The sequence below is a fragment of the Rhinoderma darwinii genome, unplaced genomic scaffold (assembly GCF_050947455.1).
Source record: "Rhinoderma darwinii isolate aRhiDar2 unplaced genomic scaffold, aRhiDar2.hap1 Scaffold_568, whole genome shotgun sequence".
Lineage (NCBI taxonomy): Eukaryota > Metazoa > Chordata > Amphibia > Anura > Rhinodermatidae > Rhinoderma > Rhinoderma darwinii.
The window spans coordinates 25,022-51,163 of NW_027464120.1; the positions used below are offsets into that span (position 1 = coordinate 25,022).

Consider the following 26,142-nt stretch of genomic DNA (forward strand, 5'->3'; position numbering starts at 1 on the left):
TGTCTGGCTTCCTCTCCGGCCTTTATTCACCTCCCGTGTAGCTGTGAGTGTGTGAGCCTGCAGGGCCCCATGGAATTGCCTAGAAGTAGGCTGAATCTCTGCAAGGGCTGAACAGCAGTATCGGGCAGGCTCGGGCAACGCGCGGCCCGTTCGGGTTATCGCTTCTCGGCCTTTTGGCTAAGATCAAGTGTAGTATCTGTTCTTATCAGTTTAATATCTGATACGTCCCCTATCTGGGGACCATATATTAAATGGATTTTTAGAACAGGGAGATGGAAATAGAGCTTGCTCTGTCCACTCCACGCATTGACCTGGTATTGCAGTATTTCCAGGACCGGTGCACCCTTTCCTTATGTGTTGACTAAAAGCAGATTCCAAAAGTGTTTTTTGTCTTTGCTATTGTTTCTGTCTTTCTGAAGGGATCTCCCCTTTTAATCCCATTATTTCAACACCTGTTGGACAATGCATGAGTGATAATGAGCTCATTGATTAAATGCAATTAATGAATAGATTGCCACCTCTTGTTGTGTGTCGTCTGTGTTTCTGTGTTTCCGGCATTTCACATTGGAACACCTCATTCACCTTCCTTGTCTTCTCTCCGCCCTCCCTTTTAGGTAAGTTAAAGAGCTGCACCTGAGCCAGCCACTGATTGATTGATTGATTGATTGATTGATTGATTGATTGATTGATTGATTGATGCAGCACAACAGTCAAATAGTGGAGTGGAGTAGGGGAACAGCAAACAGCCAATAAAGCAGCCCGCCCGCTCGCCTGCCCGCCACAATGGACCTACCTGTGTACACTAGATGGATGTGATGGAATGTACTGTCGTCCCTACATTTCAAGAAGAAGTAAGAATTGCAGTTGCAACAAAGCCTTGCTTGCCTACAAAGAGAGCAGCAATTTGGATTTGTTACTATGTTACCTAGAAGAATAACAAACTGTGCAAGGATGGAGGTTGTAGGAGCAAGGAGAAGTTGTCTGTAAAGTTGGTGGATGCCTATTTTCCATTTTGCAGTCCCTTGTCTCCCTCTTGTGGCCTCCTGGAGGCAACTAGCTGTGCAAAAAAAAGACAGCCTGGCGGCCGGCTGTTGCAGTGTTGCCCTCTCAGGCAACACTGAGTGACTGACTGAGCCTCACCGTCTTATATAAAGTTCAGACGGAACTTTGCACGTGTCATAGTGGAGCCCTCAGGATTCCAGAGCCAGCTTTCTGACATCATAATGGGGCCTCAGAGATAAAAGCCTGGGCCCAGGCAGTGTTGGTCAGTGCTGCTCAGCAGGCAGCACTGGACTGGACTGGATTACAGCTGATACAAGGTGTGAAGGAACAAGGGGTGGCTGTGGGCATGCACTTGCTGCCGCTGCCAGTGTTTATCTGCATGGCAGCAGGGCATTTGGGCGTTGCCAGGAAGGCGTTTTTATGTAGATTCCTCCTCTTTCAGCACTGCATTGTGGTGCAAGCAAAAGAAGCAAATCCTGTCTGGCTTCCTCTCCGGCCTTTATTCACCTCCCGTGTAGCTGTGAGTGTGTGAGCCTGCAGGGCCCCATGGAATTGCCTAGAAGTAGGCTGAATCGCTGCAAGGGCTGAACAGCAGTATCGGGCAGGCTCGGGCAACGCGCGGCCCGTTCGGGTTATCGCTTCTCGGCCTTTTGGCTAAGATCAAGTGTAGTATCTGTTCTTATCAGTTTAATATCTGATACGTCCCCTATCTGGGGACCATATATTAAATGGATTTTTAGAACAGGGAGATGGAAATAGAGCTTGCTCTGTCCACTCCACGCATTGACCTGGTATTGCAGTATTTCCAGGACCGGTGCACCCTTTCCTTATGTGTTGACTAAAAGCAGATTCCAAAAGTGTTTTTTGTCTTTGCTATTGTTTCTGTCTTTCTGAAGGGATCTCCCCTTTTAATCCCATTATTTCAACACCTGTTGGACAATGCATGAGTGATAATGAGCTCATTGATTAAATGCAATTAATGAATAGATTGCCACCTCTTGTTGTGTGTCGTCTGTGTTTCTGTGTTTCCGGCATTTCACATTGGAACACCTCATTCACCTTCCTTGTCTTCTCTCCGCCCTCCCTTTTAGGTAAGTTAAAGAGCTGCACCTGAGCCAGCCACTGATTGGATGATTGATTGATTGATTGATTGATTGATGCAGCACAACAGTCAAATAGTGGAGTGGAGTAGGGGAACAGCAAACAGCCAATAAAGCAGCCCGCCCGCTCGCCTGCCCGCCACAATGGACCTACCTGTGTACACTAGATGGATGTGATGGAATGTACTGTCGTCCCTACACTTCAAGAAGAAGTAAGAATTGCAGTTGCAACAAAGCCTTGCTTGCCTACAAAGAGAGCAGCAATTTGGATTTGTTACTATGTTACCTAGAAGAATAACAAACTGTGCAAGGATGGAGGTTGTAGGAGCAAGGAGAAGTTGTCTGTAAAGTTGGTGGATGCCTATTTTCCATTTTGCAGTCCCTTGTCTCCCTCTTGTGGCCTCCTGGAGGCAACTAGCTGTGCAAAAAAAAGACAGCCTGGCGGCCGGCTGTTGCAGTGTTGCCCTCTCAGGCAACACTGAGTGACTGACTGAGCCTCACCGTCTTATATAAAGTTCAGACGGAACTTTGCACGTGTCATAGTGGAGCCCTCAGGATTCCAGAGCCAGCTTTCTGACATCATAATGGGGCCTCAGAGATAAAAGCCTGGGCCCAGGCAGTGTTGGTCAGTGCTGCTCAGCAGGCAGCACTGGACTGGACTGGATTACAGCTGATACAAGGTGTGAAGGAACAAGGGGTGGCTGTGGGCATGCACTTGCTGCCGCTGCCAGTGTTTATCTGCATGGCAGCAGGGCATTTGGGCGTTGCCAGGAAGGCGTTTTTATGTAGATTCCTCCTCTTTCAGCACTGCATTGTGGTGCAAGCAAAAGAAGCAAATCCTGTCTGGCTTCCTCTCCGGCCTTTATTCACCTCCCGTGTAGCTGTGAGTGTGTGAGCCTGCAGGGCCCCATGGAATTGCCTAGAAGTAGGCTGAATCGCTGCAAGGGCTGAACAGCAGTATCGGGCAGGCTCGGGCAACGCGCGGCCCGTTCGGGTTATCGCTTCTCGGCCTTTTGGCTAAGATCAAGTGTAGTATCTGTTCTTATCAGTTTAATATCTGATACGTCCCCTATCTGGGGACCATATATTAAATGGATTTTTAGAACAGGGAGATGGAAATAGAGCTTGCTCTGTCCACTCCACGCATTGACCTGGTATTGCAGTATTTCCAGGACCGGTGCACCCTTTCCTTATGTGTTGACTAAAAGCAGATTCCAAAAGTGTTTTTTGTCTTTGCTATTGTTTCTGTCTTTCTGAAGGGATCTCCCCTTTTAATCCCATTATTTCAACACCTGTTGGACAATGCATGAGTGATAATGAGCTCATTGATTAAATGCAATTAATGAATAGATTGCCACCTCTTGTTGTGTGTCGTCTGTGTTTCTGTGTTTCCGGCATTTCACATTGGAACACCTCATTCACCTTCCTTGTCTTCTCTCCGCCCTCCCTTTTAGGTAAGTTAAAGAGCTGCACCTGAGCCAGCCACTGATTGATTGATTGATTGATTGATTGATTGATTGATTGATTGATTGATTGATGCAGCACAACAGTCAAATAGTGGAGTGGAGTAGGGGAACAGCAAACAGCCAATAAAGCAGCCCGCCCGCTCGCCTGCCCGCCACAATGGACCTACCTGTGTACACTAGATGGATGTGATGGAATGTACTGTCGTCCCTACACTTCAAGAAGAAGTAAGAATTGCAGTTGCAACAAAGCCTTGCTTGCCTACAAAGAGAGCAGCAATTTGGATTTGTTACTATGTTACCTAGAAGAATAACAAACTGTGCAAGGATGGAGGTTGTAGGAGCAAGGAGAAGTTGTCTGTAAAGTTGGTGGATGCCTATTTTCCATTTTGCAGTCCCTTGTCTCCCTCTTGTGGCCTCCTGGAGGCAACTAGCTGTGCAAAAAAAAGACAGCGTTGGCGGCCGGCTGTTGCAGTGTTGCCCTCTCAGGCAACACTGAGTGACTGACTGAGCCTCACCGTCTTATATAAAGTTCAGACGGAACTTTGCACGTGTCATAGTGGAGCCCTCAGGATTCCAGAGCCAGCTTTCTGACATCATAATGGGGCCTCAGAGATAAAAGCCTGGGCCCAGGCAGTGTTGGTCAGTGCTGCTCAGCAGGCAGCACTGGACTGGACTGGATTACAGCTGATACAAGGTGTGAAGGAACAAGGGGTGGCTGTGGGCATGCACTTGCTGCCGCTGCCAGTGTTTATCTGCATGGCAGCAGGGCATTTGGGCGTTGCCAGGAAGGCGTTTTTATGTAGATTCCTCCTCTTTCAGCACTGCATTGTGGTGCAAGCAAAAGAAGCAAATCCTGTCTGGCTTCCTCTCCGGCCTTTATTCACCTCCCGTGTAGCTGTGAGTGTGTGAGCCTGCAGGGCCCCATGGAATTGCCTAGAAGTAGGCTGAATCGCTGCAAGGGCTGAACAGCAGTATCGGGCAGGCTCGGGCAACGCGCGGCCCGTTCGGGTTATCGCTTCTCGGCCTTTTGGCTAAGATCAAGTGTAGTATCTGTTCTTATCAGTTTAATATCTGATACGTCCCCTATCTGGGGACCATATATTAAATGGATTTTTAGAACAGGGAGATGGAAATAGAGCTTGCTCTGTCCACTCCACGCATTGACCTGGTATTGCAGTATTTCCAGGACCGGTGCACCCTTTCCTTATGTGTTGACTAAAAGCAGATTCCAAAAGTGTTTTTTGTCTTTGCTATTGTTTCTGTCTTTCTGAAGGGATCTCCCCTTTTAATCCCATTATTTCAACACCTGTTGGACAATGCATGAGTGATAATGAGCTCATTGATTAAATGCAATTAATGAATAGATTGCCACCTCTTGTTGTGTGTCGTCTGTGTTTCTGTGTTTCCGGCATTTCACATTGGAACACCTCATTCACCTTCCTTGTCTTCTCTCCGCCCTCCCTTTTAGGTAAGTTAAAGAGCTGCACCTGAGCCAGCCACTGATTGATTGATTGATTGATTGATTGATTGATTGATTGATTGATGCAGCACAACAGTCAAATAGTGGAGTGGAGTAGGGGAACAGCAAACAGCCAATAAAGCAGCCCGCCCGCTCGCCTGCCCGCCACAATGGACCTACCTGTGTACACTAGATGGATGTGATGGAATGTACTGTCGTCCCTACATTTCAAGAAGAAGTAAGAATTGCAGTTGCAACAAAGCCTTGCTTGCCTACAAAGAGAGCAGCAATTTGGATTTGTTACTATGTTACCTAGAAGAATAACAAACTGTGCAAGGATGTAGGTTGTAGGAGCAAGGAGAAGTTGTCTGTAAAGTTGGTGGATGCCTATTTTCCATTTTGCAGTCCCTTGTCTCCCTCTTGTGGCCTCCTGGAGGCAACTAGCTGTGCAAAAAAAAGACAGCCTGGCGGCCGGCTGTTGCAGTGTTGCCCTCTCAGGCAACACTGAGTGACTGACTGAGCCTCACCGTCTTATATAAAGTTCAGACGGAACTTTGCACGTGTCATAGTGGAGCCCTCAGGATTCCAGAGCCAGCTTTCTGACATCATAATGGGGCCTCAGAGATAAAAGCCTGGGCCCAGGCAGTGTTGGTCAGTGCTGCTCAGCAGGCAGCACTGGACTGGACTGGATTACAGCTGATACAAGGTGTGAAGGAACAAGGGGTGGCTGTGGGCATGCACTTTCTGCCGCTGCCAGTGTTTATCTGCATGGCAGCAGGGCATTTGGGCGTTGCCAGGAAGGCGTTTTTATGTAGATTCCTCCTCTTTCAGCACTGCATTGTGGTGCAAGCAAAAGAAGCAAATCCTGTCTGGCTTCCTCTCCGGCCTTTATTCACCTCCCGTGTAGCTGTGAGTGTGTGAGCCTGCAGGGCCCCATGGAATTGCCTAGAAGTAGGCTGAATCGCTGCAAGGGCTGAACAGCAGTATCGGGCAGGCTCGGGCAACGCGCGGCCCGTTCGGGTTATCGCTTCTCGGCCTTTTGGCTAAGATCAAGTGTAGTATCTGTTCTTATCAGTTTAATATCTGATACGTCCCCTATCTGGGGACCATATATTAAATGGATTTTTAGAACAGGGAGATGGAAATAGAGCTTGCTCTGTCCACTCCACGCATTGACCTGGTATTGCAGTATTTCCAGGACCGGTGCACCCTTTCCTTATGTGTTGACTAAAAGCAGATTCCAAAAGTGTTTTTTGTCTTTGCTATTGTTTCTGTCTTTCTGAAGGGATCTCCCCTTTTAATCCCATTATTTCAACACCTGTTGGACAATGCATGAGTGATAATGAGCTCATTGATTAAATGCAATTAATGAATAGATTGCCACCTCTTGTTGTGTGTCGTCTGTGTTTCTGTGTTTCCGGCATTTCACATTGGAACACCTCATTCACCTTCCTTGTCTTCTCTCCGCCCTCCCTTTTAGGTAAGTTAAAGAGCTGCACCTGAGCCAGCCACTGATTGATTGATTGATTGATTGATTGATTGATTGATTGATTGATTGATTGATTGATTGATTGATGCAGCACAACAGTCAAATAGTGGAGTGGAGTAGGGGAACAGCAAACAGCCAATAAAGCAGCCCGCCCGCTCGCCTGCCCGCCACAATGGACCTACCTGTGTACACTAGATGGATGTGATGGAATGTACTGTCGTCCCTACATTTCAAGAAGAAGTAAGAATTGCAGTTGCAACAAAGCCTTGCTTGCCTACAAAGAGAGCAGCAATTTGGATTTGTTACTATGTTACCTAGAAGAATAACAAACTGTGCAAGGATGGAGGTTGTAGGAGCAAGGAGAAGTTGTCTGTAAAGTTGGTGGATGCCTATTTTCCATTTTGCAGTCCCTTGTCTCCCTCTTGTGGCCTCCTGGAGGCAACTAGCTGTGCAAAAAAAAGACAGCCTGGCGGCCGGCTGTTGCAGTGTTGCCCTCTCAGGCAACACTGAGTGACTGACTGAGCCTCACCGTCTTATATAAAGTTCAGACGGAACTTTGCACGTGTCATAGTGGAGCCCTCAGGATTCCAGAGCCAGCTTTCTGACATCATAATGGGGCCTCAGAGATAAAAGCCTGGGCCCAGGCAGTGTTGGTCAGTGCTGCTCAGCAGGCAGCACTGGACTGGACTGGATTACAGCTGATACAAGGTGTGAAGGAACAAGGGGTGGCTGTGGGCATGCACTTGCTGCCGCTGCCAGTGTTTATCTGCATGGCAGCAGGGCATTTGGGCGTTGCCAGGAAGGCGTTTTTATGTAGATTCCTCCTCTTTCAGCACTGCATTGTGGTGCAAGCAAAAGAAGCAAATCCTGTCTGGCTTCCTCTCCGGCCTTTATTCACCTCCCGTGTAGCTGTGAGTGTGTGAGCCTGCAGGGCCCCATGGAATTGCCTAGAAGTAGGCTGAATCGCTGCAAGGGCTGAACAGCAGTATCGGGCAGGCTCGGGCAACGCGCGGCCCGTTCGGGTTATCGCTTCTCGGCCTTTTGGCTAAGATCAAGTGTAGTATCTGTTCTTATCAGTTTAATATCTGATACGTCCCCTATCTGGGGACCATATATTAAATGGATTTTTAGAACAGGGAGATGGAAATAGAGCTTGCTCTGTCCACTCCACGCATTGACCTGGTATTGCAGTATTTCCAGGACCGGTGCACCCTTTCCTTATGTGTTGACTAAAAGCAGATTCCAAAAGTGTTTTTTGTCTTTGCTATTGTTTCTGTCTTTCTGAAGGGATCTCCCCTTTTAATCCCATTATTTCAACACCTGTTGGACAATGCATGAGTGATAATGAGCTCATTGATTAAATGCAATTAATGAATAGATTGCCACCTCTTGTTGTGTGTCGTCTGTGTTTCTGTGTTTCCGGCATTTCACATTGGAACACCTCATTCACCTTCCTTGTCTTCTCTCCGCCCTCCCTTTTAGGTAAGTTAAAGAGCTGCACCTGAGCCAGCCACTGATTGATTGATTGATTGATTGATTGATTGATTGATTGATTGATTGATTGATTGATTGATTGATTGATTGATTGATGCAGCACAACAGTCAAATAGTGGAGTGGAGTAGGGGAACAGCAAACAGCCAATAAAGCAGCCCGCCCGCTCGCCTGCCCGCCACAATGGACCTACCTGTGTACACTAGATGGATGTGATGGAATGTACTGTCGTCCCTACATTTCAAGAAGAAGTAAGAATTGCAGTTGCAACAAAGCCTTGCTTGCCTACAAAGAGAGCAGCAATTTGGATTTGTTACTATGTTACCTAGAAGAATAACAAACTGTGCAAGGATGGAGGTTGTAGGAGCAAGGAGAAGTTGTCTGTAAAGTTGGTGGATGCCTATTTTCCATTTTGCAGTCCCTTGTCTCCCTCTTGTGGCCTCCTGGAGGCAACTAGCTGTGCAAAAAAAAGATAGCCTGGCGGCCGGCTGTTGCAGTGTTGCCCTCTCAGGCAACACTGAGTGACTGACTGAGCCTCACCGTCTTATATAAAGTTCAGACGGAACTTTGCACGTGTCATAGTGGAGCCCTCAGGATTCCAGAGCCAGCTTTCTGACATCATAATGGGGCCTCAGAGATAAAAGCCTGGGCCCAGGCAGTGTTGGTCAGTGCTGCTCAGCAGGCAGCACTGGACTGGACTGGATTACAGCTGATACAAGGTGTGAAGGAACAAGGGGTGGCTGTGGGCATGCACTTGCTGCCGCTGCCAGTGTTTATCTGCATGGCAGCAGGGCATTTGGGCGTTGCCAGGAAGGCGTTTTTATGTAGATTCCTCCTCTTTCAGCACTGCATTGTGGTGCAAGCAAAAGAAGCAAATCCTGTCTGGCTTCCTCTCCGGCCTTTATTCACCTCCCGTGTAGCTGTGAGTGTGTGAGCCTGCAGGGCCCCATGGAATTGCCTAGAAGTAGGCTGAATCGCTGCAAGGGCTGAACAGCAGTATCGGGCAGGCTCGGGCAACGCGCGGCCCGTTCGGGTTATCGCTTCTCGGCCTTTTGGCTAAGATCAAGTGTAGTATCTGTTCTTATCAGTTTAATATCTGATACGTCCCCTATCTGGGGACCATATATTAAATGGATTTTTAGAACAGGGAGATGGAAATAGAGCTTGCTCTGTCCACTCCACGCATTGACCTGGTATTGCAGTATTTCCAGGACCGGTGCACCCTTTCCTTATGTGTTGACTAAAAGCAGATTCCAAAAGTGTTTTTTGTCTTTGCTATTGTTTCTGTCTTTCTGAAGGGATCTCCCCTTTTAATCCCATTATTTCAACACCTGTTGGACAATGCATGAGTGATAATGAGCTCATTGATTAAATGCAATTAATGAATAGATTGCCACCTCTTGTTGTGTGTCGTCTGTGTTTCTGTGTTTCCGGCATTTCACATTGGAACACCTCATTCACCTTCCTTGTCTTCTCTCCGCCCTCCCTTTTAGGTAAGTTAAAGAGCTGCACCTGAGCCAGCCACTGATTGATTGATTGATTGATTGATTGATTGATTGATTGATTGATTGATTGATTGATGCAGCACAACAGTCAAATAGTGGAGTGGAGTAGGGGAACAGCAAACAGCCAATAAAGCAGCCCGCCCGCTCGCCTGCCCGCCACAATGGACCTACCTGTGTACACTAGATGGATGTGATGGAATGTACTGTCGTCCCTACATTTCAAGAAGAAGTAAGAATTGCAGTTGCAACAAAGCCTTGCTTGCCTACAAAGAGAGCAGCAATTTGGATTTGTTACTATGTTACCTAGAAGAATAACAAACTGTGCAAGGATGGAGGTTGTAGGAGCAAGGAGAAGTTGTCTGTAAAGTTGGTGGATGCCTATTTTCCATTTTGCAGTCCCTTGTCTCCCTCTTGTGGCCTCCTGGAGGCAACTAGCTGTGCAAAAAAAAGACAGCCTGGCGGCCGGCTGTTGCAGTGTTGCCCTCTCAGGCAACACTGAGTGACTGACTGAGCCTCACCGTCTTATATAAAGTTCAGACGGAACTTTGCACGTGTCATAGTGGAGCCCTCAGGATTCCAGAGCCAGCTTTCTGACATCATAATGGGGCCTCAGAGATAAAAGCCTGGGCCCAGGCAGTGTTGGTCAGTGCTGCTCAGCAGGCAGCACTGGACTGGACTGGATTACAGCTGATACAAGGTGTGAAGGAACAAGGGGTGGCTGTGGGCATGCACTTGCTGCCGCTGCCAGTGTTTATCTGCATGGCAGCAGGGCATTTGGGCGTTGCCAGGAAGGCGTTTTTATGTAGATTCCTCCTCTTTCAGCACTGCATTGTGGTGCAAGCAAAAGAAGCAAATCCTGTCTGGCTTCCTCTCCGGCCTTTATTCACCTCCCGTGTAGCTGTGAGTGTGTGAGCCTGCAGGGCCCCATGGAATTGCCTAGAAGTAGGCTGAATCGCTGCAAGGGCTGAACAGCAGTATCGGGCAGGCTCGGGCAACGCGCGGCCCGTTCGGGTTATCGCTTCTCGGCCTTTTGGCTAAGATCAAGTGTAGTATCTGTTCTTATCAGTTTAATATCTGATACGTCCCCTATCTGGGGACCATATATTAAATGGATTTTTAGAACAGGGAGATGGAAATAGAGCTTGCTCTGTCCACTCCACGCATTGACCTGGTATTGCAGTATTTCCAGGACCGGTGCACCCTTTCCTTATGTGTTGACTAAAAGCAGATTCCAAAAGTGTTTTTTGTCTTTGCTATTGTTTCTGTCTTTCTGAAGGGATCTCCCCTTTTAATCCCATTATTTCAACACCTGTTGGACAATGCATGAGTGATAATGAGCTCATTGATTAAATGCAATTAATGAATAGATTGCCACCTCTTGTTGTGTGTCGTCTGTGTTTCTGTGTTTCCGGCATTTCACATTGGAACACCTCATTCACCTTCCTTGTCTTCTCTCCGCCCTCCCTTTTAGGTAAGTTAAAGAGCTGCACCTGAGCCAGCCACTGATTGATTGATTGATTGATTGATTGATTGATTGATTGATTGATTGATTGATGCAGCACAACAGTCAAATAGTGGAGTGGAGTAGGGGAACAGCAAACAGCCAATAAAGCAGCCCGCCCGCTCGCCTGCCCGCCACAATGGACCTACCTGTGTACACTAGATGGATGTGATGGAATGTACTGTCGTCCCTACATTTCAAGAAGAAGTAAGAATTGCAGTTGCAACAAAGCCTTGCTTGCCTACAAAGAGAGCAGCAATTTGGATTTGTTACTATGTTACCTAGAAGAATAACAAACTGTGCAAGGATGGAGGTTGTAGGAGCAAGGAGAAGTTGTCTGTAAAGTTGGTGGATGCCTATTTTCCATTTTGCAGTCCCTTGTCTCCCTCTTGTGGCCTCCTGGAGGCAACTAGCTGTGCAAAAAAAAGACAGCCTGGCGGCCGGCTGTTGCAGTGTTGCCCTCTCAGGCAACACTGAGTGACTGACTGAGCCTCACCGTCTTATATAAAGTTCAGACGGAACTTTGCACGTGTCATAGTGGAGCCCTCAGGATTCCAGAGCCAGCTTTCTGACATCATAATGGGGCCTCAGAGATAAAAGCCTGGGCCCAGGCAGTGTTGGTCAGTGCTGCTCAGCAGGCAGCACTGGACTGGACTGGATTACAGCTGATACAAGGTGTGAAGGAACAAGGGGTGGCTGTGGGCATGCACTTGCTGCCGCTGCCAGTGTTTATCTGCATGGCAGCAGGGCATTTGGGCGTTGCCAGGAAGGCGTTTTTATGTAGATTCCTCCTCTTTCAGCACTGCATTGTGGTGCAAGCAAAAGAAGCAAATCCTGTCTGGCTTCCTCTCCGGCCTTTATTCACCTCCCGTGTAGCTGTGAGTGTGTGAGCCTGCAGGGCCCCATGGAATTGCCTAGAAGTAGGCTGAATCGCTGCAAGGGCTGAACAGCAGTATCGGGCAGGCTCGGGCAACGCGCGGCCCGTTCGGGTTATCGCTTCTCGGCCTTTTGGCTAAGATCAAGTGTAGTATCTGTTCTTATCAGTTTAATATCTGATACGTCCCCTATCTGGGGACCATATATTAAATGGATTTTTAGAACAGGGAGATGGAAATAGAGCTTGCTCTGTCCACTCCACGCATTGACCTGGTATTGCAGTATTTCCAGGACCGGTGCACCCTTTCCTTATGTGTTGACTAAAAGCAGATTCCAAAAGTGTTTTTTGTCTTTGCTATTGTTTCTGTCTTTCTGAAGGGATCTCCCCTTTTAATCCCATTATTTCAACACCTGTTGGACAATGCATGAGTGATAATGAGCTCATTGATTAAATGCAATTAATGAATAGATTGCCACCTCTTGTTGTGTGTCGTCTGTGTTTCTGTGTTTCCGGCATTTCACATTGGAACACCTCATTCACCTTCCTTGTCTTCTCTCCGCCCTCCCTTTTAGGTAAGTTAAAGAGCTGCACCTGAGCCAGCCACTGATTGATTGATTGATTGATTGATTGATTGATTGATTGATTGATTGATTGATTGATTGATTGATGCAGCACAACAGTCAAATAGTGGAGTGGAGTAGGGGAACAGCAAACAGCCAATAAAGCAGCCCGCCCGCTCGCCTGCCCGCCACAATGGACCTACCTGTGTACACTAGATGGATGTGATGGAATGTACTGTCGTCCCTACATTTCAAGAAGAAGTAAGAATTGCAGTTGCAACAAAGCCTTGCTTGCCTACAAAGAGAGCAGCAATTTGGATTTGTTACTATGTTACCTAGAAGAATAACAAACTGTGCAAGGATGGAGGTTGTAGGAGCAAGGAGAAGTTGTCTGTAAAGTTGGTGGATGCCTATTTTCCATTTTGCAGTCCCTTGTCTCCCTCTTGTGGCCTCCTGGAGGCAACTAGCTGTGCAAAAAAAAGACAGCCTGGCGGCCGGCTGTTGCAGTGTTGCCCTCTCAGGCAACACTGAGTGACTGACTGAGCCTCACCGTCTTATATAAAGTTCAGACGGAACTTTGCACGTGTCATAGTGGAGCCCTCAGGATTCCAGAGCCAGCTTTCTGACATCATAATGGGGCCTCAGAGATAAAAGCCTGGGCCCAGGCAGTGTTGGTCAGTGCTGCTCAGCAGGCAGCACTGGACTGGACTGGATTACAGCTGATACAAGGTGTGAAGGAACAAGGGGTGGCTGTGGGCATGCACTTGCTGCCGCTGCCAGTGTTTATCTGCATGGCAGCAGGGCATTTGGGCGTTGCCAGGAAGGCGTTTTTATGTAGATTCCTCCTCTTTCAGCACTGCATTGTGGTGCAAGCAAAAGAAGCAAATCCTGTCTGGCTTCCTCTCCGGCCTTTATTCACCTCCCGTGTAGCTGTGAGTGTGTGAGCCTGCAGGGCCCCATGGAATTGCCTAGAAGTAGGCTGAATCGCTGCAAGGGCTGAACAGCAGTATCGGGCAGGCTCGGGCAACGCGCGGCCCGTTCGGGTTATCGCTTCTCGGCCTTTTGGCTAAGATCAAGTGTAGTATCTGTTCTTATCAGTTTAATATCTGATACGTCCCCTATCTGGGGACCATATATTAAATGGATTTTTAGAACAGGGAGATGGAAATAGAGCTTGCTCTGTCCACTCCACGCATTGACCTGGTATTGCAGTATTTCCAGGACCGGTGCACCCTTTCCTTATGTGTTGACTAAAAGCAGATTCCAAAAGTGTTTTTTGTCTTTGCTATTGTTTCTGTCTTTCTGAAGGGATCTCCCCTTTTAATCCCATTATTTCAACACCTGTTGGACAATGCATGAGTGATAATGAGCTCATTGATTAAATGCAATTAATGAATAGATTGCCACCTCTTGTTGTGTGTCGTCTGTGTTTCTGTGTTTCCGGCATTTCACATTGGAACACCTCATTCACCTTCCTTGTCTTCTCTCCGCCCTCCCTTTTAGGTAAGTTAAAGAGCTGCACCTGAGCCAGCCACTGATTGATTGATTGATTGATTGATTGATTGATTGATTGATTGATTGATTGATTGATGCAGCACAACAGTCAAATAGTGGAGTGGAGTAGGGGAACAGCAAACAGCCAATAAAGCAGCCCGCCCGCTCGCCTGCCCGCCACAATGGACCTACCTGTGTACACTAGATGGATGTGATGGAATGTACTGTCGTCCCTACATTTCAAGAAGAAGTAAGAATTGCAGTTGCAACAAAGCCTTGCTTGCCTACAAAGAGAGCAGCAATTTGGATTTGTTACTATGTTACCTAGAAGAATAACAAACTGTGCAAGGATGGAGGTTGTAGGAGCAAGGAGAAGTTGTCTGTAAAGTTGGTGGATGCCTATTTTCCATTTTGCAGTCCCTTGTCTCCCTCTTGTGGCCTCCTGGAGGCAACTAGCTGTGCAAAAAAAAGACAGCCTGGCGGCCGGCTGTTGCAGTGTTGCCCTCTCAGGCAACACTGAGTGACTGACTGAGCCTCACCGTCTTATATAAAGTTCAGACGGAACTTTGCACGTGTCATAGTGGAGCCCTCAGGATTCCAGAGCCAGCTTTCTGACATCATAATGGGGCCTCAGAGATAAAAGCCTGGGCCCAGGCAGTGTTGGTCAGTGCTGCTCAGCAGGCAGCACTGGACTGGACTGGATTACAGCTGATACAAGGTGTGAAGGAACAAGGGGTGGCTGTGGGCATGCACTTGCTGCCGCTGCCAGTGTTTATCTGCATGGCAGCAGGGCATTTGGGCGTTACCAGGAAGGCGTTTTTATGTAGATTCCTCCTCTTTCAGCACTGCATTGTGGTGCAAGCAAAAGAAGCAAATCCTGTCTGGCTTCCTCTCCGGCCTTTATTCACCTCCCGTGTAGCTGTGAGTGTGTGAGCCTGCAGGGCCCCATGGAATTGCCTAGAAGTAGGCTGAATCGCTGCAAGGGCTGAACAGCAGTATCGGGCAGGCTCGGGCAACGCGCGGCCCGTTCGGGTTATCGCTTCTCGGCCTTTTGGCTAAGATCAAGTGTAGTATCTGTTCTTATCAGTTTAATATCTGATACGTCCCCTATCTGGGGACCATATATTAAATGGATTTTTAGAACAGGGAGATGGAAATAGAGCTTGCTCTGTCCACTCCACGCATTGACCTGGTATTGCAGTATTTCCAGGACCGGTGCACCCTTTCCTTATGTGTTGACTAAAAGCAGATTCCAAAAGTGTTTTTTGTCTTTGCTATTGTTTCTGTCTTTCTGAAGGGATCTCCCCTTTTAATCCCATTATTTCAACACCTGTTGGACAATGCATGAGTGATAATGAGCTCATTGATTAAATGCAATTAATGAATAGATTGCCACCTCTTGTTGTGTGTCGTCTGTGTTTCTGTGTTTCCGGCATTTCACATTGGAACACCTCATTCACCTTCCTTGTCTTCTCTCCGCCCTCCCTTTTAGGTAAGTTAAAGAGCTGCACCTGAGCCAGCCACTGATTGATTGATTGATTGATTGATTGATTGATTGATTGATTGATTGATTGATGCAGCACAACAGTCAAATAGTGGAGTGGAGTAGGGGAACAGCAAACAGCCAATAAAGCAGCCCGCCCGCTCGCCTGCCCGCCACAATGGACCTACCTGTGTACACTAGATGGATGTGATGGAATGTACTGTCGTCCCTACATTTCAAGAAGAAGTAAGAATTGCAGTTGCAACAAAGCCTTGCTTGCCTACAAAGAGAGCAGCAATTTGGATTTGTTACTATGTTACCTAGAAGAATAACAAACTGTGCAAGGATGGAGGTTGTAGGAGCAAGGAGAAGTTGTCTGTAAAGTTGGTGGATGCCTATTTTCCATTTTGCAGTCCCTTGTCTCCCTCTTGTGGCCTCCTGGAGGCAACTAGCTGTGCAAAAAAAAGACAGCCTGGCGGCCGGCTGTTGCAGTGTTGCCCTCTCAGGCAACACTGAGTGACTGACTGAGCCTCACCGTCTTATATAAAGTTCAGACGGAACTTTGCACGTGTCATAGTGGAGCCCTCAGGATTCCAGAGCCAGCTTTCTGACATCATAATGGGGCCTCAGAGATAAAAGCCTGGGCCCAGGCAGTGTTGGTCAGTGCTGCTCAGCAGGCAGCACTGGACTGGACTGGATTACAGCTGATACAAGGTGTGAAGGAACAAGGGGTGGCTGTGGGCATGCACTTGCTGCCGCTGCCAGTGTTTATCTGCATGGCAGCAGGGCATTTGGGCGTTGCCAGGAAGGCGTTTTTATGTAGATTCCTCCTCTTTCAGCACTGCATTGTGGTGCAAGCAAAAGAAGCAAATCCTGTCTGGCTTCCTCTCCGGCCTTTATTCACCTCCCGTGTAGCCGTGAGTGTGTGAGCCTGCAGGGCCCCATGGAATTGCCTAGAAGTAGGCTGAATCGCTGCAAGGGCTGAACAGCAGTATCGGGCAGGCTCGGGCAACGCGCGGCCCGTTCGGGTTATCGCTTCTCGGCCTTTTGGCTAAGATCAAGTGTAGTATCTGTTCTTATCAGTTTAATATCTGATACGTCCCCTATCTGGGGACCATATATTAAATGGATTTTTAGAACAGGGAGATGGAAATAGAGCTTGCTCTGTCCACTCCACGCATTGACCTGGTATTGCAGTATTTCCAGGACCGGTGCACCCTTTCCTTATGTGTTGACTAAAAGCAGATTCCAAAAGTGTTTTTTGTCTTTGCTATTGTTTCTGTCTTTCTGAAGGGATCTCCCCTTTTAATCCCATTATTTCAACACCTGTTGGACAATGCATGAGTGATAATGAGCTCATTGATTAAATGCAATTAATGAATAGATTGCCACCTCTTGTTGTGTGTCGTCTGTGTTTCTGTGTTTCCGGCATTTCACATTGGAACACCTCATTCACCTTCCTTGTCTTCTCTCCGCCCTCCCTTTTAGGTAAGTTAAAGAGCTGCACCTGAGCCAGCCACTGATTGATTGATTGAATGATTGATTGATTGATTGATTGATTGATTGATTGATTGATGCAGCACAACAGTCAAATAGTGGAGTGGAGTAGGGGAACAGCAAACAGCCAATAAAGCAGCCCGCCCGCTCGCCTGCCCGCCACAATGGACCTACCTGTGTACACTAGATGGATGTGATGGAATGTACTGTCGTCCCTACATTTCAAGAAGAAGTAAGAATTGCAGTTGCAACAAAGCCTTGCTTGCCTACAAAGAGAGCAGCAATTTGGATTTGTTACTATGTTACCTAGAAGAATAACAAACTGTGCAAGGATGGAGGTTGTAGGAGCAAGGAGAAGTTGTCTGTAAAGTTGGTGGATGCCTATTTTCCATTTTGCAGTCCCTTGTCTCCCTCTTGTGGCCTCCTGGAGGCAACTAGCTGTGCAAAAAAAAGACAGCCTGGCGGCCGGCTGTTGCAGTGTTGCCCTCTCAGGCAACACTGAGTGACTGACTGAGCCTCACCGTCTTATATAAAGTTCAGACGGAACTTTGCACGTGTCATAGTGGAGCCCTCAGGATTCCAGAGCCAGCTTTCTGACATCATAATGGGGCCTCAGAGATAAAAGCCTGGGCCCAGGCAGTGTTGGTCAGTGCTGCTCAGCAGGCAGCACTGGACTGGACTGGATTACAGCTGATACAAGGTGTGAAGGAACAAGGGGTGGCTGTGGGCATGCACTTGCTGCCGCTGCCAGTGTTTATCTGCATGGCAGCAGGGCATTTGGGCGTTGCCAGGAAGGCGTTTTTATGTAGATTCCTCCTCTTTCAGCACTGCATTGTGGTGCAAGCAAAAGAAGCAAATCCTGTCTGGCTTCCTCTCCGGCCTTTATTCACCTCCCGTGTAGCTGTGAGTGTGTGAGCCTGCAGGGCCCCATGGAATTGCCTAGAAGTAGGCTGAATCGCTGCAAGGGCTGAACAGCAGTATCGGGCAGGCTCGGGCAACGCGCGGCCCGTTCGGGTTATCGCTTCTCGGCCTTTTGGCTAAGATCAAGTGTAGTATCTGTTCTTATCAGTTTAATATCTGATACGTCCCCTATCTGGGGACCATATATTAAATGGATTTTTAGAACAGGGAGATGGAAATAGAGCTTGCTCTGTCCACTCCACGCATTGACCTGGTATTGCAGTATTTCCAGGACCGGTGCACCCTTTCCTTATGTGTTGACTAAAAGCAGATTCCAAAAGTGTTTTTTGTCTTTGCTATTGTTTCTGTCTTTCTGAAGGGATCTCCCCTTTTAATCCCATTATTTCAACACCTGTTGGACAATGCATGAGTGATAATGAGCTCATTGATTAAATGCAATTAATGAATAGATTGCCACCTCTTGTTGTGTGTCGTCTGTGTTTCTGTGTTTCCGGCATTTCACATTGGAACACCTCATTCACCTTCCTTGTCTTCTCTCCGCCCTCCCTTTTAGGTAAGTTAAAGAGCTGCACCTGAGCCAGCCACTGATTGATTGATTGATTGATTGATTGATTGATTGATTGATTGATTGATTGATTGATGCAGCACAACAGTCAAATAGTGGAGTGGAGTAGGGGAACAGCAAACAGCCAATAAAGCAGCCCGCCCGCTCGCCTGCCCGCCACAATGGACCTACCTGTGTACACTAGATGGATGTGATGGAATGTACTGTCGTCCCTACATTTCAAGAAGAAGTAAGAATTGCAGTTGCAACAAAGCCTTGCTTGCCTACAAAGAGAGCAGCAATTTGGATTTGTTACTATGTTACCTAGAAGAATAACAAACTGTGCAAGGATGGAGGTTGTAGGAGCAAGGAGAAGTTGTCTGTAAAGTTGGTGGATGCCTATTTTCCATTTTGCAGTCCCTTGTCTCCCTCTTGTGGCCTCCTGGAGGCAACTAGCTGTGCAAAAAAAAGACAGCCTGGCGGCCGGCTGTTGCAGTGTTGCCCTCTCAGGCAACACTGAGTGACTGACTGAGCCTCACCGTCTTATATAAAGTTCAGACGGAACTTTGCACGTGTCATAGTGGAGCCCTCAGGATTCCAGAGCCAGCTTTCTGACATCATAATGGGGCCTCAGAGATAAAAGCCTGGGCCCAGGCAGTGTTGGTCAGTGCTGCTCAGCAGGCAGCACTGGACTGGACTGGATTACAGCTGATACAAGGTGTGAAGGAACAAGGGGTGGCTGTGGGCATGCACTTGCTGCCGCTGCCAGTGTTTATCTGCATGGCAGCAGGGCATTTGGGCGTTGCCAGGAAGGCGTTTTTATGTAGATTCCTCCTCTTTCAGCACTGCATTGTGGTGCAAGCAAAAGAAGCAAATCCTGTCTGGCTTCCTCTCCGGCCTTTATTCACCTCCCGTGTAGCTGTGAGTGTGTGAGCCTGCAGGGCCCCATGGAATTGCCTAGAAGTAGGCTGAATCGCTGCAAGGGCTGAACAGCAGTATCGGGCAGGCTCGGGCAACGCGCGGCCCGTTCGGGTTATCGCTTCTCGGCCTTTTGGCTAAGATCAAGTGTAGTATCTGTTCTTATCAGTTTAATATCTGATACGTCCCCTATCTGGGGACCATATATTAAATGGATTTTTAGAACAGGGAGATGGAAATAGAGCTTGCTCTGTCCACTCCACGCATTGACCTGGTATTGCAGTATTTCCAGGACCGGTGCACCCTTTCCTTATGTGTTGACTAAAAGCAGATTCCAAAAGTGTTTTTTGTCTTTGCTATTGTTTCTGTCTTTCTGAAGGGATCTCCCCTTTTAATCCCATTATTTCAACACCTGTTGGACAATGCATGAGTGATAATGAGCTCATTGATTAAATGCAATTAATGAATAGATTGCCACCTCTTGTTGTGTGTCGTCTGTGTTTCTGTGTTTCCGGCATTTCACATTGGAACACCTCATTCACCTTCCTTGTCTTCTCTCCGCCCTCCCTTTTAGGTAAGTTAAAGAGCTGCACCTGAGCCAGCCACTGATTGATTGATTGATTGATTGATTGATTGATTGATTGATTGATTGATTGATTGATGCAGCACAACAGTCAAATAGTGGAGTGGAGTAGGGGAACAGCAAACAGCCAATAAAGCAGCCCGCCCGCTCGCCTGCCCGCCACAATGGACCTACCTGTGTACACTAGATGGATGTGATGGAATGTACTGTCGTCCCTACATTTCAAGAAGAAGTAAGAATTGCAGTTGCAACAAAGCCTTGCTTGCCTACAAAGAGAGCAGCAATTTGGATTTGTTACTATGTTACCTAGAAGAATAACAAACTGTGCAAGGATGGAGGTTGTAGGAGCAAGGAGAAGTTGTCTGTAAAGTTGGTGGATGCCTATTTTCCATTTTGCAGTCCCTTGTCTCCCTCTTGTGGCCTCCTGGAGGCAACTAGCTGTGCAAAAAAAAAGACAGCCTGGCGGCCGGCTGTTGCAGTGTTGCCCTCTCAGGCAACACTGAGTGACTGACTGAGCCTCACCGTCTTATATAAAGTTCAGACGGAACTTTGCACGTGTCATAGTGGAGCCCTCAGGATTCCAGAGCCAGCTTTCTGACATCATAATGGGGCCTCAGAGATAAAAGCCTGGGCCCAGGCAGTGTTGGTCAGTGCTGCTCAGCAGGCAGCACTGGACTGGACTGGATTACAGCTGATACAAGGTGTGAAGGAACAAGGGGTGGCTGTGGGCATGCACTTGCTGCCGCTGCCAGTGTTTATCTGCATGGCAGCAGGGCATTTGGGCGTTGCCAGGAAGGCGTTTTTATGTAGATTCCTCCTCTTTCAGCACTGCATTGTGGTGCAAGCAAAAGAAGCAAATCCTGTCTGGCTTCCTCTCCGGCCTTTATTCACCTCCCGTGTAGCTGTGAGTGTGTGAGCCTGCAGGGCCCCATGGAATTGCCTAGAAGTAGGCTGAATCGCTGCAAGGGCTGAACAGCAGTATCGGGCAGGCTCGGGCAACGCGCGGCCCGTTCGGGTTATCGCTTCTCGGCCTTTTGGCTAAGATCAAGTGTAGTATCTGTTCTTATCAGTTTAATATCTGATACGTCCCCTATCTGGGGACCATATATTAAATGGATTTTTAGAACAGGGAGATGGAAATAGAGCTTGCTCTGTCCACTCCACGCATTGACCTGGTATTGCAGTATTTCCAGGACCGGTGCACCCTTTCCTTATGTGTTGACTAAAAGCAGATTCCAAAAGTGTTTTTTGTCTTTGCTATTGTTTCTGTCTTTCTGAAGGGATCTCCCCTTTTAATCCCATTATTTCAACACCTGTTGGACAATGCATGAGTGATAATGAGCTCATTGATTAAATGCAATTAATGAATAGATTGCCACCTCTTGTTGTGTGTCGTCTGTGTTTCTGTGTTTCCGGCATTTCACATTGGAACACCTCATTCACCTTCCTTGTCTTCTCTCCGCCCTCCCTTTTAGGTAAGTTAAAGAGCTGCACCTGAGCCAGCCACTGATTGATTGATTGATTGATTGATTGATTGATTGATTGATTGATTGATTGATGCAGCACAACAGTCAAATAGTGGAGTGGAGTAGGGGAACAGCAAACAGCCAATAAAGCAGCCCGCCCGCTCGCCTGCCCGCCACAATGGACCTACCTGTGTACACTAGATGGATGTGATGGAATGTACTGTCGTCCCTACATTTCAAGAAGAAGTAAGAATTGCAGTTGCAACAAAGCCTTGCTTGCCTACAAAGAGAGCAGCAATTTGGATTTGTTACTATGTTACCTAGAAGAATAACAAACTGTGCAAGGATGGAGGTTGTAGGAGCAAGGAGAAGTTGTCTGTAAAGTTGGTGGATGCCTATTTTCCATTTTGCAGTCCCTTGTCTCCCTCTTGTGGCCTCCTGGAGGCAACTAGCTGTGCAAAAAAAAGACAGCCTGGCGGCCGGCTGTTGCAGTGTTGCCCTCTCAGGCAACACTGAGTGACTGACTGAGCCTCACCGTCTTATATAAAGTTCAGACGGAACTTTGCACGTGTCATAGTGGAGCCCTCAGGATTCCAGAGCCAGCTTTCTGACATCATAATGGGGCCTCAGAGATAAAAGCCTGGGCCCAGGCAGTGTTGGTCAGTGCTGCTCAGCAGGCAGCACTGGACTGGACTGGATTACAGCTGATACAAGGTGTGAAGGAACAAGGGGTGGCTGTGGGCATGCACTTGCTGCCGCTGCCAGTGTTTATCTGCATGGCAGCAGGGCATTTGGGCGTTGCCAGGAAGGCGTTTTTATGTAGATTCCTCCTCTTTCAGCACTGCATTGTGGTGCAAGCAAAAGAAGCAAATCCTGTCTGGCTTCCTCTCCGGCCTTTATTCACCTCCCGTGTAGCTGTGAGTGTGTGAGCCTGCAGGGCCCCATGGAATTGCCTAGAAGTAGGCTGAATCGCTGCAAGGGCTGAACAGCAGTATCGGGCAGGCTCGGGCAACGCGCGGCCCGTTCGGGTTATCGCTTCTCGGCCTTTTGGCTAAGATCAAGTGTAGTATCTGTTCTTATCAGTTTAATATCTGATACGTCCCCTATCTGGGGACCATATATTAAATGGATTTTTAGAACAGGGAGATGGAAATAGAGCTTGCTCTGTCCACTCCACGCATTGACCTGGTATTGCAGTATTTCCAGGACCGGTGCACCCTTTCCTTATGTGTTGACTAAAAGCAGATTCCAAAAGTGTTTTTTGTCTTTGCTATTGTTTCTGTCTTTCTGAAGGGATCTCCCCTTTTAATCCCATTATTTCAACACCTGTTGGACAATGCATGAGTGATAATGAGCTCATTGATTAAATGCAATTAATGAATAGATTGCCACCTCTTGTTGTGTGTCGTCTGTGTTTCTGTGTTTCCGGCATTTCACATTGGAACACCTCATTCACCTTCCTTGTCTTCTCTCCGCCCTCCCTTTTAGGTAAGTTAAAGAGCTGCACCTGAGCCAGCCACTGATTGATTGATTGATTGATTGATTGATTGATTGATTGATTGATTGATTGATTGATGCAGCACAACAGTCAAATAGTGGAGTGGAGTAGGGGAACAGCAAACAGCCAATAAAGCAGCCCGCCCGCTCGCCTGCCCGCCACAATGGACCTACCTGTGTACACTAGATGGATGTGATGGAATGTACTGTCGTCCCTACATTTCAAGAAGAAGTAAGAATTGCAGTTGCAACAAAGCCTTGCTTGCCTACAAAGAGAGCAGCAATTTGGATTTGTTACTATGTTACCTAGAAGAATAACAAACTGTGCAAGGATGGAGGTTGTAGGAGCAAGGAGAAGTTGTCTGTAAAGTTGGTGGATGCCTATTTTCCATTTTGCAGTCCCTTGTCTCCCTCTTGTGGCCTCCTGGAGGCAACTAGCTGTGCAAAAAAAAGACAGCCTGGCGGCCGGCTGTTGCAGTGTTGCCCTCTCAGGCAACACTGAGTGACTGACTGAGCCTCACCGTCTTATATAAAGTTCAGACGGAACTTTGCACGTGTCATAGTGGAGCCCTCAGGATTCCAGAGCCAGCTTTCTGACATCATAATGGGGCCTCAGAGATAAAAGCCTGGGCCCAGGCAGTGTTGGTCAGTGCTGCTCAGCAGGCAGCACTGGACTGGACTGGATTACAGCTGATACAAGGTGTGAAGGAACAAGGGGTGGCTGTGGGCATGCACTTGCTGCCGCTGCCAGTGTTTATCTGCATGGCAGCAGGGCATTTGGGCGTTGCCAGGAAGGCGTTTTTATGTAGATTCCTCCTCTTTCAGCACTGCATTGTGGTGCAAGCAAAAGAAGCAAATCCTGTCTGGCTTCCTCTCCGGCCTTTATTCACCTCCCGTGTAGCTGTGAGTGTGTGAGCCTGCAGGGCCCCATGGAATTGCCTAGAAGTAGGCTGAATCGCTGCAAGGGCTGAACAGCAGTATCGGGCAGGCTCGGGCAACGCGCGGCCCGTTCGGGTTATCGCTTCTCGGCCTTTTGGCTAAGATCAAGTGTAGTATCTGTTCTTATCAGTTTAATATCTGATACGTCCCCTATCTGGGGACCATATATTAAATGGATTTTTAGAACAGGGAGATGGAAATAGAGCTTGCTCTGTCCACTCCACGCATTGACCTGGTATTGCAGTATTTCCAGGACCGGTGCACCCTTTCCTTATGTGTTGACTAAAAGCAGATTCCAAAAGTGTTTTTTGTCTTTGCTATTGTTTCTGTCTTTCTGAAGGGATCTCCCCTTTTAATCCCATTATTTCAACACCTGTTGGACAATGCATGAGTGATAATGAGCTCATTGATTAAATGCAATTAATGAATAGATTGCCACCTCTTGTTGTGTGTCGTCTGTGTTTCTGTGTTTCCGGCATTTCACATTGGAACACCTCATTCACCTTCCTTGTCTTCTCTCCGCCCTCCCTTTTAGGTAAGTTAAAGAGCTGCACCTGAGCCAGCCACTGATTGATTGATTGATTGATTGATTGATTGATTGATTGATTGATTGATTGATTGATTGATGCAGCACAACAGTCAAATAGTGGAGTGGAGTAGGGGAACAGCAAACAGCCAATAAAGCAGCCCGCCCGCTCGCCTGCCCGCCACAATGGACCTACCTGTGTACACTAGATGGATGTGATGGAATGTACTGTCGTCCCTACATTTCAAGAAGAAGTAAGAATTGCAGTTGCAACAAAGCCTTGCTTGCCTACAAAGAGAGCAGCAATTTGGATTTGTTACTATGTTACCTAGAAGAATAACAAACTGTGCAAGGATGGAGGTTGTAGGAGCAAGGAGAAGTTGTCTGTAAAGTTGGTGGATGCCTATTTTCCATTTTGCAGTCCCTTGTCTCCCTCTTGTGGCCTCCTGGAGGCAACTAGCTGTGCAAAAAAAAGACAGCCTGGCGGCCGGCTGTTGCAGTGTTGCCCTCTCAGGCAACACTGAGTGACTGACTGAGCCTCACCGTCTTATATAAAGTTCAGACGGAACTTTGCACGTGTCATAGTGGAGCCCTCAGGATTCCAGAGCCAGCTTTCTGACATCATAATGGGGCCTCAGAGATAAAAGCCTGGGCCCAGGCAGTGTTGGTCAGTGCTGCTCAGCAGGCAGCACTGGACTGGACTGGATTACAGCTGATACAAGGTGTGAAGGAACAAGGGGTGGCTGTGGGCATGCACTTGCTGCCGCTGCCAGTGTTTATCTGCATGGCAGCAGGGCATTTGGGCGTTGCCAGGAAGGCGTTTTTATGTAGATTCCTCCTCTTTCAGCACTGCATTGTGGTGCAAGCAAAAGAAGCAAATCCTGTCTGGCTTCCTCTCCGGCCTTTATTCACCTCCCGTGTAGCTGTGAGTGTGTGAGCCTGCAGGGCCCCATGGAATTGCCTAGAAGTAGGCTGAATCGCTGCAAGGGCTGAACAGCAGTATCGGGCAGGCTCGGGCAACGCGCGGCCCGTTCGGGTTATCGCTTCTCGGCCTTTTGGCTAAGATCAAGTGTAGTATCTGTTCTTATCAGTTTAATATCTGATACGTCCCCTATCTGGGGACCATATATTAAATGGATTTTTAGAACAGGGAGATGGAAATAGAGCTTGCTCTGTCCACTCCACGCATTGACCTGGTATTGCAGTATTTCCAGGACCGGTGCACCCTTTCCTTATGTGTTGACTAAAAGCAGATTCCAAAAGTGTTTTTTGTCTTTGCTATTGTTTCTGTCTTTCTGAAGGGATCTCCCCTTTTAATCCCATTATTTCAACACCTGTTGGACAATGCATGAGTGATAATGAGCTCATTGATTAAATGCAATTAATGAATAGATTGCCACCTCTTGTTGTGTGTCGTCTGTGTTTCTGTGTTTCCGGCATTTCACATTGGAACACCTCATTCACCTTCCTTGTCTTCTCTCCGCCCTCCCTTTTAGGTAAGTTAAAGAGCTGCACCTGAGCCAGCCACTGATTGATTGATTGATTGATTGATTGATTGATTGATTGATGCAGCACAACAGTCAAATAGTGGAGTGGAGTAGGGGAACAGCAAACAGCCAATAAAGCAGCCCGCCCGCTCGCCTGCCCGCCACAATGGACCTACCTGTGTACACTAGATGGATGTGATGGAATGTACTGTCGTCCCTACATTTCAAGAAGAAGTAAGAATTGCAGTTGCAACAAAGCCTTGCTTGCCTACAAAGAGAGCAGCAATTTGGATTTGTTACTATGTTACCTAGAAGAATAACAAACTGTGCAAGGAT

General features: G+C 47.7%; 18 non-coding genes across 18 annotated transcripts; all 18 read left to right on the top strand.

Moving 5' to 3' along the window:
- The first annotated feature begins 157 nt into the window (after positions 1-157).
- On the top strand, positions 158-348 carry LOC142724035 (U2 spliceosomal RNA). Its single transcript, XR_012875887.1, has one exon. It is a non-coding gene; the product is annotated as a U2 spliceosomal RNA (small nuclear RNA).
- Positions 349-1,636: 1,288 nt separating this feature from the next.
- On the top strand, positions 1,637-1,827 carry LOC142724036 (U2 spliceosomal RNA). Its single transcript, XR_012875888.1, has one exon. It is a non-coding gene; the product is annotated as a U2 spliceosomal RNA (small nuclear RNA).
- A 1,272-nt stretch (positions 1,828-3,099) lies between these two features.
- Positions 3,100-3,290, top strand: LOC142724038 (U2 spliceosomal RNA). The gene has a single exon (XR_012875889.1). It is a non-coding gene; the product is annotated as a U2 spliceosomal RNA (small nuclear RNA).
- Positions 3,291-4,579: 1,289 nt separating this feature from the next.
- LOC142724039 (U2 spliceosomal RNA) lies at positions 4,580-4,770 on the top strand. Its single transcript, XR_012875890.1, has one exon. It is a non-coding gene; the product is annotated as a U2 spliceosomal RNA (small nuclear RNA).
- A 1,280-nt stretch (positions 4,771-6,050) lies between these two features.
- LOC142724040 (U2 spliceosomal RNA) lies at positions 6,051-6,241 on the top strand. Its single transcript, XR_012875891.1, has one exon. It is a non-coding gene; the product is annotated as a U2 spliceosomal RNA (small nuclear RNA).
- A 1,300-nt stretch (positions 6,242-7,541) lies between these two features.
- On the top strand, positions 7,542-7,732 carry LOC142724041 (U2 spliceosomal RNA). Its single transcript, XR_012875892.1, has one exon. It is a non-coding gene; the product is annotated as a U2 spliceosomal RNA (small nuclear RNA).
- A 1,312-nt stretch (positions 7,733-9,044) lies between these two features.
- On the top strand, positions 9,045-9,235 carry LOC142724043 (U2 spliceosomal RNA). Its single transcript, XR_012875894.1, has one exon. It is a non-coding gene; the product is annotated as a U2 spliceosomal RNA (small nuclear RNA).
- Positions 9,236-10,527: 1,292 nt separating this feature from the next.
- On the top strand, positions 10,528-10,718 carry LOC142724044 (U2 spliceosomal RNA). Its single transcript, XR_012875895.1, has one exon. It is a non-coding gene; the product is annotated as a U2 spliceosomal RNA (small nuclear RNA).
- A 1,288-nt stretch (positions 10,719-12,006) lies between these two features.
- On the top strand, positions 12,007-12,197 carry LOC142724045 (U2 spliceosomal RNA). Its single transcript, XR_012875896.1, has one exon. It is a non-coding gene; the product is annotated as a U2 spliceosomal RNA (small nuclear RNA).
- Positions 12,198-13,497: 1,300 nt separating this feature from the next.
- LOC142724046 (U2 spliceosomal RNA) lies at positions 13,498-13,688 on the top strand. Its single transcript, XR_012875897.1, has one exon. It is a non-coding gene; the product is annotated as a U2 spliceosomal RNA (small nuclear RNA).
- A 1,292-nt stretch (positions 13,689-14,980) lies between these two features.
- On the top strand, positions 14,981-15,171 carry LOC142724047 (U2 spliceosomal RNA). Its single transcript, XR_012875898.1, has one exon. It is a non-coding gene; the product is annotated as a U2 spliceosomal RNA (small nuclear RNA).
- Positions 15,172-16,459: 1,288 nt separating this feature from the next.
- LOC142724049 (U2 spliceosomal RNA) lies at positions 16,460-16,650 on the top strand. The gene has a single exon (XR_012875899.1). It is a non-coding gene; the product is annotated as a U2 spliceosomal RNA (small nuclear RNA).
- Positions 16,651-17,942: 1,292 nt separating this feature from the next.
- LOC142724050 (U2 spliceosomal RNA) lies at positions 17,943-18,133 on the top strand. Its single transcript, XR_012875900.1, has one exon. It is a non-coding gene; the product is annotated as a U2 spliceosomal RNA (small nuclear RNA).
- Positions 18,134-19,425: 1,292 nt separating this feature from the next.
- Positions 19,426-19,616, top strand: LOC142724051 (U2 spliceosomal RNA). Its single transcript, XR_012875901.1, has one exon. It is a non-coding gene; the product is annotated as a U2 spliceosomal RNA (small nuclear RNA).
- A 1,293-nt stretch (positions 19,617-20,909) lies between these two features.
- Positions 20,910-21,100, top strand: LOC142724052 (U2 spliceosomal RNA). Its single transcript, XR_012875902.1, has one exon. It is a non-coding gene; the product is annotated as a U2 spliceosomal RNA (small nuclear RNA).
- A 1,288-nt stretch (positions 21,101-22,388) lies between these two features.
- LOC142724053 (U2 spliceosomal RNA) lies at positions 22,389-22,579 on the top strand. The gene has a single exon (XR_012875903.1). It is a non-coding gene; the product is annotated as a U2 spliceosomal RNA (small nuclear RNA).
- Positions 22,580-23,871: 1,292 nt separating this feature from the next.
- Positions 23,872-24,062, top strand: LOC142724055 (U2 spliceosomal RNA). Its single transcript, XR_012875905.1, has one exon. It is a non-coding gene; the product is annotated as a U2 spliceosomal RNA (small nuclear RNA).
- Positions 24,063-25,358: 1,296 nt separating this feature from the next.
- On the top strand, positions 25,359-25,549 carry LOC142724056 (U2 spliceosomal RNA). The gene has a single exon (XR_012875906.1). It is a non-coding gene; the product is annotated as a U2 spliceosomal RNA (small nuclear RNA).
- The last annotated feature ends 593 nt before the right edge of the window (positions 25,550-26,142 follow it).